We start from the raw sequence: 12,451 nt of genomic DNA, 5'->3' as shown, positions 1-12,451 counted from the left end.
CTGAGCGTGGAGGAAGAGCTCAGCCCCACACCAGTGTCTGAGTCTGTCCAGACCTTGACTCTAACGAGCTGCTGTTCATTTGTAGCCTTCTCTGCCCTTCCTGGGGTTGTACTTTCCTGCTGCAGTCTTAACTTACTGGCTCACAGGCAGTTTTGATTTTGCCTCCAGCTACTAGAATGAAAATTAACATTACCCAAACCAAACCCAGGACACTGCTCTTGCAAATCCTTTGGTCTTAGTCCAAATAACATTTCTCCTCAGTCGGATACTCCTCCTACATGAAACATTCCAAGGTATAACTAAGTTTACAGGTACAGGAGCCAGACTCTGAACCTTTCCCTTCCCATCATGTAAACAGTTCAGTGGGAGGTGTCCCTGCCCGTGGCAGGAACTGGGTGATCTTAAAGGTCCCTTCCAACCCAAACCATCCTGTGACCCTCTGTCCTGCAGCCCCCTCCTGCTGTGCTCAAAGCTGTGGTTCTGCCTACTCTCTGCACTGCAGAGAGCTTTGCAGACACTGCCCGTGCCTCAGTTTCCCTTTGCACTGAAAGGTTTGTAGGTAGATTTGGCAGTACTGAGTTAACTGTTGGACTCAGTGATATTAGAGGTCTTTTCCGACTTAAATTTGTGTGTGGCTCTCTGGTCAGTGTGCGAAGAGGCAGGGATCGCAGGCAGGGATCGCAGGCAGGGATTGCAGGCAGGGATCGCAGGCAGGGATTGCAGGCAGGGATCGCAGGCAGGGATCGCAGGCAGGGATTGCAGGCAGGGATCGCAGGCAGGGATTGCAGGCAGGGATCGCAGGCAGGGATCGCAGGCAGGGATTGCAGGCAGGGATCGCAGGCAGGGATTGCAGGCAGGGATCGCAGGCAGGGATTGCAGGCAGGGATCGCAGGCAGGGATTGCAGGCAGGGATTGCAGGCAGGCTCAGAGATGCCTGCAGGTAGCACGGGGCACAGGAGGGACTGTGGAGGGAGGTGCGAGGAGCTGCTGTGCATGGACGCTGCCACGCCTGCGTGTGGGCAGAACTCCGGCTGCATGTGCAGGGAAAGGCCTTTGGAGGAGGGAGAGGAGATTGGCGTACGTGGGAGCTCTGTGCCAGCCTGCAAAGGATCCAGGTAGGCTGGATCTGCGCCTGCAGCTGTGGAAAGCTTCCGTCGAGGCCTCTGTGATTATAAGAGACTTTTTAAACACATCTCAGGAAAGGGGTCTCAAACGTGTCCTGGAGCTCCTCTGTGCAGAGCTCCCAGGGAGCGTCCCTGCTCTGGAGATGTGCAGTCTGTGATGCGGTTTTGCTCGGATGGGCGTGTGTGGGATGGGCGTGCAGCGGCGGCCGGGAGGGCTGAGCCAAAGGCAGCTCACGGCTCGGGGAGCCGAGCACGCACCGCAGGGCTCTGCCCGAGCCGCTCCGCCGGCAACATCACCGAATTCCACCTGAGAGCTTTCTATTTCGGGTGTTTCTCCGCACACCTTTGCTCCCGTCTCCTGTCCGGTTTGCGTCAGGCCCTCGGGACCAAACCGCGGCTCTCCTGCACTTGTTGAGGAGCATCGGCAGGAGAGGGAGCGGTTCCCTTGGAAACCTCTGGATGCCCAGCAACAAGTCGCTGACAGCTGCCATGTGACCAGGTGCATTAATCAGAAATGTTGTATGAATCAGGTCAGATGGGGCCAAAGTCCAGCACGCTCCCCCTCCGCTCCACTGCTAATTACTGAGCTGCGAGAGCTGCTCCGAGTATGGGGTGGAAAACAACTCAAAATAATTAAATCAAACAGTGACCTTTCTTATCGTGGATTCTAAGTTCATCCTAGACTTTCTCCATGAAAAAAATCTGTCCGATCCCCTCTTCCACTGAAACAAATCTTGAATGCAAATGAGTGAGGCAGACAAATCTCCCGAGGTGGAAGAGACACGGAGAATGAATGTGCCATGGGCACGGGGAGTTCCCAGCTCTACTCAAAATAAGCTAAACATGTCAAATGAATCTTTTGAATAAGTAGATCAGGCTTGAGACACTTTGGGCTGGACAGGTACAGCTTGTGTTCATCACTTGGATCCCTTTGAAAATCATATTTCTGAAACCTCAACTGAATTTGCTGGCCAACATCACCAGTTAGAACGCAGGGAAAGGACTTGAGTCCAAAGTCCTGCCCAACAGCCCTAAAATAAGAGGCTGCAGCTCTCAGGGTAACAGGCACGTCTCATCCCTTGTGAACTGCTGCAAAATGGCTGTTCTTTGTAGATACAGAGAACTGGAGCCCCTCTGCTCTGGAGCTGGGCTGGGAGAACTGGGGGTGTTCCTTACTCTGGCTTTCCTTTCTAGCAGGATCTTCTAAGGGAATTAGGTATCCAAGAACTCCTCAGCTGAGGGGTATCCAACCCCTCAGCATTTTCTGTAAGATGTTATTTACAGCTTCAGCTCTCATTCTTTTCATATTTCCCCCAAATTTCTGCTTTTCCTGGACAAAGTGAGAGCAATGGCTTCCAGATTTGTCTCCACAGTCAGGCACCAGCAAGGCTGTAACTCTTACCCCAACACCAATCTACATTCTTTGTGCTGTGGCTAATTCATGGCAAGGTCGCCAGGTCCTGCTGGGCTCGTGCCCTGCTGCAGGGTTTGAGCCTCCCAAATTCACTGATTTGTGTCACACACAGGTACATTCTGCCCCAAACCAGCTTTCACCTCAGGCAAAACAACGCTGTCACCTTGGCTGGGCAGGGCCTGGGCTGGTGCAAACCAGGCAAAGGATTTGGCCCTTGATCCATGGTATTGGGGGAAAACAAACAAACAAACAAACAAACAAACAAACAAACAAACAAAGCTGGAAACAGAGCACCTGGCTTTATTGTAATTGCTCTGAAATTTGAATAGCATCCAGTGCCACTGGAAAATGGGTTCCTTCATGTCATCTGCTCTTACTTACAGGTCTTAAGAGTCCCATATTTACCTGCAGGGATCCGTTCCTAGCAGAAATTTCCCAAATCAGACCTGACTGCGGATCTCAAGTATTACCCAGACCAAGCCTTCATCTTTAGACCATTATGATTTCTATCTAATTAATGTTGCCACCAATTATTATTTTTCCTTTGGTATTGTGTGGTGACACATCCCATGCACATGATGCACCAGAAGACAAAGCTTTATTCAACAGACTGACCATCAGGGGTAAGCCTTGAAAAATTGGTGCCTGCAACCTGGGAATTTTCTGTCTTTGAGGTGTAACTCAAACCCATCCCTGCTGACACCCCCAGTCAAACCCATGAACATGAGTGTTTCTGGAGGTGAGGGTTAGGCAATAAATTTGTTCTCCGTGCTGAATGCTGTGCTTCTTGGCACACTTGAGGGAATGGATGTCGGAACTCCTTGCTCTGGAAACAGGAGAGGTCCAAACGGATTCCAGGTACTCAGATCTGGGCCATCCTTCAGTTCGGTGTGTCTGGGAAGAAATGGAGGGTTGGGCTTGAGGCAGACCCCAGAACAGGATGATAAGGGCTGAAGCTTGGCTTGTCCATCGGAGTGGGAAACCAGAGGCTGCGAGCCCCCAGGCCGAGGGACACTGCGGCAGGATGGAGAGGACGGGCTGGTGCCGTTTGGTCCTGGGGAGTCCGGAGCGAGTGACCCGCACAAAGCAAAGCTTCCATGCTCACGCTGGAGCCAGGTGGGCTCTCCCGGCGGGCTGTCCCCTCTGTTGCCGCTGCCAGGGAGAGCTCGGAGCGCGGCGCTGCCCCGTTTCCAGGGCTCGCTGCTCCCCGGACGGACCTGTTGCCGAGTGTCCCCGCTGCCGGTGAGACTCTTACACTGAAGGCGGGCGGTCCCATGATGTAATGCTGCCGCAGCTGCCCGGAGCGGCCGCTGCCGTTGGCCGAGGCGCGGAGTCCCCGCCCGGGCGCTCCGCCCGCCGCCCCCCCGGCGGGCCATAAAAGCCCCGAGGCAGAGGCAGGGCAGCTTCCCCGGCCCCTCCGCCGCCCAGGTGACCCAGGGACAGGTGAGCCCCGCGGGGCGGAGGCGGCTCGGGGACTCTGCGAGGGGCTCCCCGGCCACCTGTGGAGCCGGTGCCGCCTCTGCCGGGTGCGGGCAGCGCCCGGGGGAAGGGGCCGCTCTCCCCCGGCCCCGGGGGCAGCCGGGGCGATCCCGGGGAGATCCCGACCGGATCCCGGCGACGGGGCCGCGGATCAGCACCACGGACAGCGCCCGGCGGCGCCTCCCAGGCGGGGCTGGACCGGGACACGAGCCCGGCACCGGGAACCGGGAACCGGCACCGGCAACCGGCACCGGGAACCGGCGGGTGCGGGCAGGACTCTCCTGGGACATCGCCGGCCGCCCAGAGCCACCGAGGCGGCGCTGGACCGTTCGCCGGGGCCAGGGTGAGTCCAGCCAGGAGGGGTCCCGGCGGGACAGGGGAGGCAGGAGAGCGGCAAAGGGCGCTGGCACAGCCCGGTCACCTGCCCGCAGGTACCCGGTGCCGGACAGGGATGGCCGGGTGGCGTCCCCATCCAGCCCGGCCCGACACGGACACACAGGGACCGGGAGCCGTCCCAGTGCCCCGAGCACGGCACTCGGGAGCTGCTCGGGGTCTGGCTGGATGAGCTGGGAAGGGACTTTGGGATGGATGCGTTTTCCGAACATCCCTTCCAGCCTCAGGTAAGACACGCTCACAGCCTCGGGAAGGACAGGGAATAAAAACATTTGGGAAGCACAGAATGATTACATGAATCCAAAGGTAACCTGCACCTCCCATCTACTCAACATCAAAGCTTTTTGCTGGAAGACCCAACACTCTTGTTTTGAAAATGTGTCTGACTGGTAGATCATGTGTAAAGTTGCTCTTAAAATTCCCTAGTTTGTAGGAGAAACAAGACATTTCACCAAGATTCTGTTGGGAGATGATGCTTCATGAGCAGTTATTTGAAATTATTTTTCCTCCATGGCTGATTCTATCTGACTACTCAAAATTTCCCTTGCGGTAGTGGCACACTTTGGGTCCATGGACAGATTGTGTTATATTCAAGTGCTCAATAGCTAAATCAGAGTGGAATTTTCCCCCAAATGCTCCCCTCCAGAGGAAAAAAAAAATTAAAAATCAAGTATGATCAAATTAAACAAAGTGGTTGGTTTTTGTTTTAAATTTGACAAAATTAAAACAACAAAGTATTTATCTCTGGCTTAAGCTGAAATAAAACATTTTTTCTCTTTAGATTAATAAACCAAGGATCTAATATAGAAAATAAAAAAAGATAAAATGTTCAAATGTTTGAGCACTTTGGAAATTAAGCATTTCATAGAACTATTGCCAGCTGAAGTGATTTGCTTCAATTTTTTTATCTGTATTTTTGGAAGCTGGGGTATTCCCTGAATGAATCCCTGTTCATTGGAAATTCTCCCCCAGCTCTGCTAAATGTGTGTTTAAACACTTTGCTGAACAGAGGCTCGAGGTGATTTAATCCAGGCTCAGCCTGGCCACGTCTCTTGTCCTTACACTTGTATTTTTCCTGAGTGATGTTGGTCTCTGAGAGGAAAAGGAAGCAAACTGTTCTCCATTTTAAGGAAACTCTATTTGTTGTTTCAGAATTAAATACTTTGGGAGAAAAAGAAGAAAAACACTTGAAAAGAAAGTTATTTCCTTTCAGGCCTTGAATATCCAGACAGCCCTTAGACATATTTTCTAGACAGTGAACCAAGTAAGGGTGGAAATGTTTCCCTATGGAACTGGAGTGCAGAGATATCTTTGTTATCTCTCTGTAAATCTTTTAACATCTCCCATCAGTTCTGTGCACACAGTGACTCTGATCTGTCCTGAATGCAACAACTGCTGAGGTTCACTCTGGGCAGTGCCTTGTCTCTGCCAGCACCAATGTCAGGCTTTTCCCCATGAAGTTCAGCTGGAAAATAAGGGAAAAATCCTGGATCCTTCATATCCTGCCCCATGCAGAAGAAGGCAGAAAATTATATTGCACCAAATACCTATTGCTGCTTTTATGGGTTTATCTCTGCATTCTGGGAAATGGCCTAATCAGATTTTATATTTAATATAAAAAATAGTAGGACAGATGATATCACATCCTCAAAGCTAACTAAATTTTTTATTGTGCAGTCTTGCTTAACCAAAGTTTCATTTCCATTTGTTCAGGGCATATTTTGTCACTTTTTTTTTACTGGCAATTTTCTGTAGATCTCATAGATGGATCCGACCCAGAGGTCTCTGAAGAGCAGAGGACTCGGGGTAAGGTCTGGATTTAATTCAATTTAATTCCTGACCCTTTAAGTATTCTTCAAAATGAGAAATCTGGAAATCAGCCTAGCAGGAGTCACCTGCTGGAAAGAAATATTTGAAGTTTTGCTAGAAATAAACACCATACAGGCATCCAGATTTTTTTTATTTAAAATTCAGTAGAAATAAAGCCTGTTAAAGGCAGGATCTTCCTTGCCCTCTCCCCCTCCCACCACGCAGACAATGTTCCAGGCTCCTGGCTCTGTGTGCCTTGCACAAATATTTGTCTGTGTGTCGCTGCCACTCCACTGCAATCGTGGCATCTGGTAGTAGCTGGGAGACTGGGAGGTGCTTGGGAATCTCGGCAGGAAAAAGAGAGTGGATTTCAGACGCAAGATGTGCGACAGCGTTTGAGCCTGGATAAACAGGGCGAGGTTGTTGTGCCTGTGGCAGGGATTTGTTCTGCCCCAGACACCTGAGCCGGGTTCACCTTCAGCCTCTCTCAAACGCTGCTCCTGCCCCAGCCCAGCCCTGCACAGTGTCCCACACAGTGGGGACACAGCCCCTGCCCCAGCCTGCAGCCTGCAGCCCACGCTTCAGGGACACAGGGACATCTCACGGAACTCTGAGCAAAGGATTTGGTTTTTCTGCTCATCCAAATCATAGAATCACAGAATGGTTTGGTTGAAAGGGACCTTAAAGCTCCTTGGGACATGGAAATTCTGGTCTGTGTGTGTTCAGCACTTCAAGATTCTGCCTCTGGGACTCTGGCTCAGGGGTTTAGGAAAGGCAAAGAAAAGATCTTTCATGGCACAGCCTGTGGCTCTGCAGGTGAGCACATGGACATGGCAGCAAGCCAGCAAACGCTGTGTGTCCTTGAGGAGACAACTTTGCCTTTTGATTTATTTTAATTTGGAGACTCAGAATTTTTCATAAACCTACAGTAACTTGCACAATATCAGGCCCCACTTCATGAGAATACAAATGCACTTGCACAAACTTCAGCACTGAGCTCCCTCAGGGATCAAACTAAAGTCAAGCACTTGCCTGCACCGAGGATTAAAGGAAGTTTCCATAATTTTATGCAAAGATCTTCTCTTTATCCTGTGTTAACTTAAGGCTGTACATTCTTCCCAAGTCATGTTCAGAAACACAACTCCCTCCCCTGTGATTTTCCAAAGCATTTTAGTTTTCAGGTGCCCAGCATGACATATTCCAATTAATCCTGATTTTCAGGGACTTCTAAGCACCTGCCTCTTGTAATTGGTCCCTTTCAGAGTGTCTCAAACACAAATATAAGGTGTCCAAAATTGCTAACTTCTTTTGAAAATCCAGAGCCATGATGAACAGTCCACCTACCAGATTCCAGCCCAGGTGAAAATTGCATGGATTCAAGCCCCCCAAAATCAGAGGCAACAGTCGGTACCTGCTCCTGTGGGATGACAATGCACCCTGCCATTAGAGCAAAGTTTCTCTTAGAAAGGAGAAAATTGCACCATTCCCAGTGAGAATAGGAGCAAATCTTTTCAGTTCAGCTCACAAAATTATTGATGTTGTGGTCTGTAATTCTGCCTAATCAAATATTCCGCTGCTCCGTGCTGCCAGTCGAATGATCGTGGAGAAATCAATGCCACAAAGAGATGGAAAACTTTCCCGAGTTCCTCCCCTCAGATGAGGAGGCCCCATCTGGAGAGCAAAGGCTCCAGCAAAGGGCACTTTGCAGGCTCGGACCTTGCATGAATCAGGAGCAGTGGGAATTTCTCAGGAGCGAGGAGAGCAAAGGCCAGTTCAGACAAACCCTTTCACAGCTGGGAAAGAGCTCGCAGTGTTTAAAGAGTTGTCAGTTGCTCCAGAGGGTTGTTTATGTTATGGGAGATAATCTGTACCCTGAAAGCAGAGGGGACAGAGGGGACAGGAGGACAGTTCCCCTGATCCCATGGCCAGGCTGAATCCAGACCCCACTGGGATCAGGGAGCAGCAGCAGAGCTGTGCCCTTGCACAGGACCTGGCTCTGGTGACAGCTGCTGGTGGCAGGGACAGGGACACCCTCGGGACAGGACAGGACTGACTCCCACTCTGGCTCAGCTGGGAAAAGGTGAGCTGGGAAAAGAGCTGCAGCTCTGGTTTCACCAATGAGAAACAAGAAAAGGCAATGGTTTGGCTGATTTTTGCAATCCTAATCTGAAATTTAAAGTCATTCCTAAGTGAGGCACCTCAGATCCCTTGTCCATAAAGACAGACCTCGTGATCCGCATTTCCAGGGTACCAGAAAACCAAATTCTGTGATATCTGTAAAGCTCTGGTGATCTGAGAGCAAATGGAACCAGAGAACAGAAAAAGGTGATTATCCTGTCAGGTTTGGCCTGGGAGGAAGATTATCCATCTATCTTGCCAGACCTATTTATCGTGTGATTTTCTCCTGGCTTAGCTTTTATCACCTTTCTAATCCTCCCCATCTAATTCAGACAACATTTTATCTCAGCAGTTCTCACCCTGTGCTGACGAAGGTGGGCTTGGAGCTCTGGGCAGGCTTTACGTGACTTTACGAGGGGCTGCACAGGTGGGTAGAACATTAATTGCCAGCTAATGAGTTCACAACTTTCAAAAATAAATGAGCTGGTATATTTTTCTGGAAGAGAAGTGCTGTATCTTTCTGCTGGTCTGTCAATGAGGGAACGGGTTTGGAAGAACTCCTTTTCCGGAATTTTTAAAGAATGGAACCATTCCATGTAACACACGAATCTAAATGTGTGTGTGTATATCTATACCTGTTGTACAATGTGTATTTAAGTGGATGTGAAGTATGAAATTGGTTTCTGGGACAGGAATCATTTGGGATGCATCATTTGAATCAAGCAGGACTGGAAGATAAATTTGAGGCAGATGATGTTTTCTGAGTATTGCTCATGATTTGAACCCACTCAGGGAAAACAATGAAATTCCAGGGCTCCCAGTCCCTCACAGGGTTCAAGAGCCAAATCCCAGTGAGATGGAAGTTTCTCTGAATACCACAGCCCTTTGCCTTTTCCCTTTTCATCCCAAATCAATGGGCACTTTCCCCACCTTATTGCTGGTGAATGCATTAGGGGCTGAACTTTATCATGTCTGCAGCGGTTCCTGGAATAGCTGCAAGCTGAGCACTGGGTTAAGGACAGCCAGGAGGCTGGGAGGGATGATTGCCTCCAGGCAGTCTCCATGGAGCATCCCAGGGTTCCTACAGGCACAGCCTAATGCGGGATTTAGGATGCTGAACAGACTCCCATTACAGGGCCAGCCATCTCCACACTTCCACACGGAGACACCTCCTTGTTAACATGCACACCAGTGGCTCCAGAACACAGCAGCCCAGTCGGGGCTCATTAGGGGCAAAATCATTCCAAGGGACATTGTTTCAGAAAGGAAAGAATTTCATTTCTCTCAGGGTTGGGGTTGAGTTGCAAAGAGCCTGGGTATTTTGCTCAGGGTTGTGTTGGAGCGTGGAGCTCGGCTGTGCCAGGGGCTGTGGTGAGGTTACCTTGAGAGGGACCCTGGCCCACATCAGGGCACATTAAAATAAATCTCTGTTAAAGAGGTGACTTTAAAGCCTTTGTGTGTCCTCTGGGAATCGGCAGCTGAGGTGGGAATTGCTCAGGCGTGAGCCAAGGCCCCGCACTGCTGATGGAGGCTCTGTCTGCGTGCCTGCTTCTGCTCTGCTCCTGCCCCAGACCTGCAAAACTTTTGGGACCAGGAGGGACGGTTGTGATGAGGACATCTCAGTCCACTTTTATCAGCAGGTATTAAAAACCCCTAAGAATTATCATTAATAGATACAAATGAGTCACTGCACAGCTGAAGTGTCAACTTTCTCCTGTTTACTGTGGAACAATTAACTAGAACACACAAGACGTCCAATGCTTTAGTAATTCAGTGCAAATAAACATCTAATTATCAGGTCTGAGAGGGGAAGGACTAAAAAGCAACAAGGATGAAGCCATTTGTCATCTGAGTTTGATTTCCTGTACAGAGTCCTGCACAAAGTGTGCTGGTAGCTCTCCCACGTGTGCCACTGCTCCTCAGGAATAACTCTGATGCCTGTTCATTCAAAGCTCAGCTCTATTTTAAAAATCTACTCTCTCTGAAAGGGTTGTCTTTAAAAAAACCAAAAAATTGTACAGGAAAAAGGACAAAATTGCCTCTCAACAAAGGGGCCTATCAACAGCCTGTCAATAATGTGCCAAAGGCCAGAACCTGCCTTTCACAGAGGCTCTGAAGCCCCGACGTGTACTTTGAGAGCAATTAAGGGATGTAAGCAACATGATGATTATCTCATGGGTGACATTTTCATCGGCTCTTTGGGAAAAAGGAGAGATGGGCTTGAGATGGCTGTGATCAATGTTCATCCCAGCCCTGCAGAAATGGCAGGAAAACTTGTGGTAGATGGACCTGGAAATCAAAATGCATAAGGAAAGGAAGGCTGGGAGGAAGAGATGATGAAGGCAGAAGGATTTTAAATCCTAGAAGCTGAAAGAACGAGTTACATGAGAAGGAGACAACCTGAGAAATGTGAGTGGGAACCTGTGACTTTTCCTTTTCCCATCTCAGGCCCTGTGTCTTCCACCTCCTCACTTATGAGGGCACAGCTCCATCCCAAGCGTGAGGAAAGAGGAGCAGAACATTCCCAGGGAGCGAGGTGATGCCTCAGGGCTGACACGGGCTGTGCTCCCTCTGCTCTTCCTCCAGAGCATTGCACAGTGCAAGACAGGGTGCAGTGGGAGCCTCAGCAGGAGTTTATTGCTTGGGATAACGCAGTATCGCAGTGGGGGTGAGAGGAGCCCCAGCCCAGGGGCAGAGGCTGGTTCAGGGGATGAGCTCAGCCCCAGCTCTCCCGGCTGGATTGGGAGAGCAGAGCCCGCACGGACTCTGCTGCCACAACCAGACCAGGGCAGGAGCCAAGCAGGAGTTCAGATGTTGCACATGCCCAGCTGCTTTGGAGCTAGGCAAAATGTTTCATGGAAATCACATCTGCAAAAGCACATTTGGCTGCAGTATTTCCCCAGTTTGCTGATTTTCTTGTTTAGGAAAACAAACTTAATTGCAGCAGAACAAAATGTTGCTTAATTTGCTATAAAAATCTTCTTCCTAGATTTCATTTTATATAAAAAATTAGAAATGTTAATGTTGAGGGAAAGAAATTATTTTTTAAGTGTTCGGAAATCTCCCTTGTCCCAAAAGATCCTGTTGTATTCTCAGCTCCTCCCTGCACGTATCAGCACACAGGAGCACATATCCAAATTTCTGTGTGCACCCCCACAAGTGTGCACTCACATCCTGGGCAAACAATTCCAGGCAGCTCTGACAGGCATAAAGCTGCTCTGCATTCTCCAGGAGTGCCTTTTGAAGAGGATCTTAATAATAAAAATAATGTTATGTTACTAGTTAAACACTGGGAATAATTCCTCTGTCACAGGCAAACTGTGCTGAAGCCGGGAATGAACCCACACGTTCCCTGGGAGGAATCCCCAGGGTCCCAGCAGGATGCATTAACAGCACATCTCTCCAGCGAGCCGTGATGGGAAGAGCACGGAGCAAAAAAAAGGTAAAGTGGTTAAAAACAACTTGTATTTTTAGAGCCCAGTCTCCCACAGAAATCTTCCGAGATGCTGAGCTCTCCACTTTTGATTTGCAAGGAATAATAGTCTGGAAGCCCAGCTGAGACTCCTGGGCTGTAAATTTTCTGTAGTGTTTTTCTCCAGACCCATTTGCTGTCCTGCTAATTAATCCAGGTAATGGCTGGGTTGTTTTTTTCCCTTCAGCAGCAGTTTTCCTTTTTGTTAACACGAACAGAGAGAACCGAAGAACCGATCTCTCGAAGGATCCTGGCTGGCAGCAATATCAGCATCTGACTGAAGAGAACTCAGCCGCACGCATAATCCTCGGGAAAATTCATCTCCACCCTCCCGCAGACCCCGGTGAGAGCCCTTGAAGTGGTAATTAAAGTCTATTGAGTGGCAACTGCACCTGTTTAGAGAGGAGAGTGCGGGTAAGAGGTGCACAAAGGGAGATGAGCAGCGCGGAGAGGAACTGCTGGAGGTGGGGAGGAAGAGAAGTGGAAAGAACGGGGGGAAAAAGTATTTGTTGGTTTGTTGAAGTCGATCCAATGGGTTGTGCATTTCCATCCTGCCCTAGATTTGCTCTCTCCCCGCTCTCGCAGCCACTGATGGAAGCTCCGGGCGGTTTCCCCACCGGCCCGGCCCGGCCCCGCCGCTCC

The 12,451-nt window shown here is 49.9% G+C and overlaps 1 long non-coding RNA gene across 2 annotated transcripts; it reads left to right on the top strand.

The window, feature by feature from the left end:
• The first annotated feature begins 3,987 nt into the window (after positions 1 to 3,987).
• LOC106628635 (uncharacterized) lies at positions 3,988 to 12,152 on the top strand. Of its 2 annotated transcripts, none has more exons than XR_001332046.2 (4): positions 3,988 to 4,360; positions 8,690 to 8,764; positions 11,651 to 11,779; positions 12,028 to 12,152. It is a non-coding gene; the product is annotated as an uncharacterized LOC106628635 (long non-coding RNA). The 2 variants fall into 2 exon arrangements; XR_015774627.1 differs by lacking the exon at positions 3,988 to 4,360 and adding an exon at positions 6,165 to 6,216.
• Positions 12,153 to 12,451: the final 299 nt, after the last annotated feature.

Source organism: Pseudopodoces humilis, chromosome 28 (assembly GCF_049639895.1).
Source record: "Pseudopodoces humilis isolate 2021_Gansu_Grassland_sample_001 chromosome 28, ASM4963989v1, whole genome shotgun sequence".
In the NCBI taxonomy this organism is placed as follows: Eukaryota; Metazoa; Chordata; class Aves; order Passeriformes; family Paridae; genus Pseudopodoces; species Pseudopodoces humilis.
Note: the sequence above shows the minus strand (reverse complement) of the source record. Positions and strands in the feature narration are given on the sequence as shown.